This window comes from Bos indicus, chromosome 2 (assembly GCF_029378745.1).
Source record: "Bos indicus isolate NIAB-ARS_2022 breed Sahiwal x Tharparkar chromosome 2, NIAB-ARS_B.indTharparkar_mat_pri_1.0, whole genome shotgun sequence".
In the NCBI taxonomy this organism is placed as follows: domain Eukaryota; kingdom Metazoa; phylum Chordata; class Mammalia; order Artiodactyla; family Bovidae; genus Bos; species Bos indicus.
In genome coordinates this window covers 52,923,868-52,930,000 of record NC_091761.1, presented here as the reverse complement: position 1 = coordinate 52,930,000, position 6,133 = coordinate 52,923,868, and positions in this window count along the sequence as shown.

Sequence of the window (6,133 nt, the reverse complement as noted above, 5' to 3'; positions counted from 1 at the left end):
TAGAAAAAAAAATCTCTTGAGAGGGCTTACAATGGCCCCTAGGGAATAATGAACACACACCCATATTTTCAAATAATGTTGGAAGTGGTATTTTTAAACCAGGTACAATAGTTACCACATAGATCCTTGTTCTTACAAAGTGATTTATATAAGCTTGACAATCTTTGTAAAGTTTTTATAGAGAATGACTCACTAATTATCACAGATTTAAAAACTTGACATATATACAGGATAACTCTTTTAAGTCAACCAATAATATTTCATTTCCTTCTCACTTCATTTTTATTTTTGTGAATACATATACATAAACAGTCTATAAAGTAGATTCCTAAACTCATTTTCATTTGATGTCTCTACCACTTGAAACTCATCATGGGGTAGCTATAGCCACCAAGATAGAAACACAATTTCAACAAATCTCGCAGAATTTAGGATCATCTTAAGTTGAAAACTAGAGCCTTCTAAGTATGGAAAGGCATGGTTAGGGTGAAAATTTTTAACAACGAATTTTTAGATCTTTGCCACCTTCTCAAAATATTCCCTACTGGTGAAGAAGCCAAGGAGAATCTGTGCATGGAAAACTGTAAGCACAGTTGTGTAAGAAGAAATGAGGCACAGAAAGGAAAAGGAAAGAGGATAATATTGAGAATGTGTTATTTCCCACATATTTTTGTGTGCATTGTTTTATTTTTCCACACAACAACTGTCAGATATAAATAGCATTATTCCCATTTTATAGAGAAGGAAAATTGAGGCCCGTGTAGATTATAAGATCAGATGACTAAATCCATTAAGTGGAAGAGTCAAGATGCAAAGTCACACTGGTCTCCATTGAAAAATCCATGTTTTTCCTGTACTCACCTGCCACTTAATTAGAATTAAGATGATGATGAAGAATTTGATATGAAAATATCACCATTTGAAGCTCATTTAATTCAGCATACCATTCCAATTATACATATAGTTATATCTAACAAATTTAATCAATGTTGCCAAAAATATCTAAAACAACGGAAAAAATGCTTATTCCACTTATCAACTGTTAATCTATAATGTGTTTCCTAATTTACCTCATTTCTCAATGTTTCCCCCAAATTCAGTCTCTTGGAAGAAAATGTGAGCAAAGGAATTTGGGAAGGGACCTTCTAGTTTAACAGAGTCCACAAGTAAAAACATTATAGTGTCAGAGAAAAAAGCTCCTCTATGTCCTCAAACCACAGTTCATGCATTGCAACTGGCCAATGTCCTATAAACATTTTTATTTCACTTTGTTTTTCAGCTGTATGGCAGTGTGAAGAACATTACCTGCATATCCCTTAACACACGGATGAAGACCCATGTCAATTAATATGTGATGTTCATCGTGCTCATCCCACTCAGGTTACCAGGGTCACAAGCTACGAGACCACGTCTGCCAGGTGGCTCAGATCTGTTTCACTGCATGGACAGCACCCCTCCCAGGCGGCGCTAGTGGTAAAGAACCCACCTACAATGCAGGAGACATAAAGGACGCAGGTTCGATCCCTGGGTCGGGAAGATCCCCTGGAGGAGGAAATGGCAATCCACTCCAGTATTCTTACTTGGAGAATCCCATGGACAGAGGAACCTGGCAGGCTACAGTCCATGGGGTCGCAGAGAGCTGGACACGACTGAAGCGATTTAACACACGCATGGCAAAGTCACACCTTCCATCAGTGTAGACAGTTCAGTCCAAACCTGCCATCAGCTCAAACACAGATGATGGCAAGTTTATAAACAAAGAAGAGCACATCTATTTTCATAATATCGTTTTATATTTCCAATATGAACATCTCAGTAGTCTTTAATCAAGTGGTAATTTCTGAGTTTATTCTAGTCTCAGGAGCCTCAGAACTGTGCTTCGGGGTAGAAAGAGAATGACTGGGATAATCTGCTGGAGGACATGAGCGGCAGACATGCTCTGGGTACCCCCAGCTCCTGATTTCCTCTCTTCCTACCTCCTCCTCTTCCCCAAAGATTGGGTTAGTGGCTTGGGTAACCTTCTGTTTCCCAATTTCCCTAACAATATTTTATCAGGAGCTTGATACTCATTTTACTAATTGCTAATTAACCAAGACCAATCCCTTAAGAATCCTTGACAATGTAAGTAAAAAAAAAAAACAAACCTCACTTCCTCTTCTTGTGCAAAGTGTGGGACAAATGCCTTATGCCTGACTTCAATGTTGAGCTGAAGGTTATACATAAGAAATGTGTATAACTCAGATGTCACGATGGCTCTGGAGTACTAAGGGAATAATTAAGAGTCCCTATTAAGAGTCCACGGCCTACTGAAAATTTCAGAACCTCTCTCTGGCATACAAAAGTGCTAACAATAGCTGAATTAAAGGTTATGTTCTATCTAACCACAAGCTTTCAACAAATTATTGCAGAAATAAAGAACTACCAGTTAGATACAAAACTTAAATAAACAAAACAGATATTCACCTAGGTTAGTTTCTTTTCCAAGAGGATAAGGGAACATTAGTAAAATATTACCGTTTTTATGGACTTTAGGGGGTGAAAAAATGGCTTATATGTAACACACTCAAAATACCCAATCAACGGTAAAGCTCAGTTCACTGGTAACATAAATGATGGTCCCCAGTTATGAAATAAACATTGAGTTAAATTGGTGTTGCTTCACAATGTTGTGTTAGTTTCTGCTGTATAGTAAAATCAATCAGTGAATATGTACACATATATCCCCTCTTTTTGGGTTTCTTTCCCATTTAGGTCACCACAGAGTATTGAGTGGAGTTCCCTGTGTTTGCAGTAGTTTCTCATTCGTTATCTGTTTTTATACCCCAATAAAATGTTTTAGTTGAATTAAAGTAAACCTCTTAACTGTGAAAGAAGTATTTTTGGGCAGAGCATTGGTGATTTAGGAATTAGATCAACAAAACCACATGGAGTTGCATGATGTTGTTTAGGGTAGGAATTTGATTAAATTATATTGCTCCAAAACAAGCAGGTGGGAAAGGAGCCAACAGGGTGAACATGTATTTTGTGAAAGATACAATTCTAAGCGTTGTACATCTATCATCTAACTATATCGTACCAGCAAAGTTCTGGGGTATGTATGACTATTTCTTTCTATTATTATTTACAGGTTGAACTTAGAAATGTGGAGGAAATCTACTTTATCCAAAATGATTTTGTTAATCAGGTTCCAGAAGACCTCTCTACAGGGCAGTCACACGGCATGAAACCAAAGGGCTATGTTTTGGCAAAGCCCTAAGGTACTTTATAGGATGAACAGAAAAGACAACATTTGCTTTCTGGATGACATAACACATTTTTAAAGCTCATTTGAATAGCAAGAAAATATTCTTATGAGTATTTTATATTCACATTACCCATATTAAATGATTTTTCAAATAAAAAATGAATTACTGAATCTGATGGATACTATGACTATCCTATTAAGAAATCAAAAAAAGCAGATATCTGAATCTCCCTCATGCCAAAATTAAAGACACAGAGAGGACAGAGTATATATCTTCCAGAAAAATTCCAGTTATCCTTTTCTTATGACCCATAAAATATTAAAATCAGATAAATAGATACGTACTTAGTCTACTTATACAGTCTGTTTACTAATTTGAGACACAGAAGAATGTTGGAGTTAGAAACAACCCCAAAATGGAAGGCTCTCAAAATCTTGCTCTCAAGAAGCCTCCTTTATCATCGAGTTTGTTAGATAAACTAACCCAAGTTTTTCTTTTTTGTTTAGTCATTCTTTGGAGTGCAACCCAAGGGCTAAGACTATTGTTCCACTGAATTACAAGGAATTGAACCCATGAATTACTTAAGTCAGCTTATTAAAACGGTCAAACCTTCTTGAAATTCTTCAACAACTGTAACTGTGCCGGGTCAAATGGAAATCTCTTACAGAAGATTACTTAATAGCAAAGGTTTCAGTCATTTTATACTAATGGTCTTCTTTCTAACCTAAAAAAAAAAAGAGGAACCATCTCTCTAACCATGGAATCTAGCAAGCAAACACCATGAACTTGCACTGCCAGGGAGAAGATATGATGAACTCCAGCTCAGAATCATATTGAATCAGGTTCAATTCAGGACATAAAATGAAATGAAAAGCCCAAACTAATTAGATTGTAATGAGCAGTTCATATGCCTTATGTCGTTTTATCACGTGCAGTAGGTGCTGTATCCCTACAGTGAATGACTTCAAGCAAGTCATCAGCTTGTACTGTGTTCAAGAATGCTAATCAGAAGGAAAAGGGTCTTTTTATGACATGCTTGAAGAAAACAAGATTGATTGTAGCTTCTTGATCATAGCAGTGCCTGTGGAATGGCTTTATCTCTATTAAACTTCACTTGCATTTCTGGAAAGCATGGAGTGTCCTAATGAGACAGGCAGAAATAAAGGAGTTCATTAGTAGAAAATTGCTAAAGTTGAAATGTCATGTAACAAGTTGAGAGCTGATATTCTGAAGAATGATATTCAGTGTCTGGGTCTGAAACTCAAGTATCAGTCACAGGTACCATTTTAGATTTTTGGGCCTCTTTTTCCCACATCTCAACTACTATATTAGTGGTTCGGTGAGTTAACAATTCTGAGGCCCAGAAGAACTTTACTTACTTCATTAAATATCTCATAGGGAAAAAAAACCTATGATTGTCATAGGGTTCCAAAGTGATTTTCATTGTATGGTCCAATGGCTTGAGGAAACCACATGAAACTAAGCAAAGAGAAACTTACAAAAGTAATTCCATTTTGTGTGTGCAAATCATTTGCCAACTTGCTCTTGATCCATACGCTACCCTTCCCCTGCTCTGCTGTGTATTTCTGGAAACTATATTTCCTTGTCTGCTCTGCCAACTGGATTTTGGTAGATTTGGCCAAGGGGAGACACTGGCAGAATGCTGGAGGAGTCAGAGTATTTTTTTTTTTTTTCCTGCTCTTATTTCCACCCTTGATCCTACCTTCACCGTGATTCTGCTGCATTGGAACAATCCCTCCTCCCTCCACGCTCATAGCTCCAGTAGGAGAGTCCCCACCTGGGTTCTAGTTTCCCAGCTCTGGTCCTCATCTCTGAACTCTGAAAGAAATGCCTCCTCCTTATGTCCTTTCAAGCTTGGGGTAGTAGTAACTTCCTACTATTTCTAATTTCTAGATCACCTTACCAGCTCTTTGCCAACACTTTCATCATCTATGTAACCAACTTACTGTATTAAATTGCCTATCTTTGAAATACCTAGAATATTTTTTTTTCCTGCCTGGACTATGACAGATCAAATCTTTTTATTTAGAAAATTCCTTCTAAGAAATCATATTTCCTTTGAAACTATCCTCATGAGAAAATAATCAAGGGAAGAATAAAGAGGAAAGAAAATAACTACCAAAAGCAAAAGCTTTACATAAAGCTCTCTGTATGACAATTCTCCCACAGTATAGTTGTTTATTTGTGCATCTGTTGGAAGGTTCTTTTTAAATGGTGACAATTCAGGGTCCTTGAACATTTGAATGTCTGCACACTTCTAAACTTCTGCAAATAATCTCTAAATAATTTGTTTACATTCTACTTAACTGTCAGTTAATTTGCTGCTAAAATTATGTTTTTGTGTTCATATTCAACATTATATCTTTGATATTTTTGATGCAACACATACTAAATTTCATTTGCAGTGTCTTAGTAAAATGAAATAATTGTGAAATAAATTTCAAAGTCAATAATGAAAGGGAGCTAGATTTCACATGATTTGTAAGAAAGATTTTGGTTAAGAAAAGAAAGACACTCTCTTCTTTTTTTAGCCTGTCTTCTCTCAGGAAAGCTTGAACCAACAAGAGAAATCTTATTTGTGATTTAAAAAGAAGGGAACTGGGTAAATATTTAGCCTATCTCTAATTATCCTTTATAATACTGAATATTTACGTTTCCACATAGTTGGAATTTTCTCTCAGTGATTTGGCAAGTATAAATTATCCTTGCCCTCCAGACTCCCAGGTTCTACAAGGAGGACATCAGTGTTGCATTTTTAAAAGGCTACAGTTTTATTATTAACAATTAATCCTGGTTTTAAACATGAATACTCTGAATTGCTGTAATTGCAGTTACTTTGCATTTACATTAAATAATATTAATGCTGG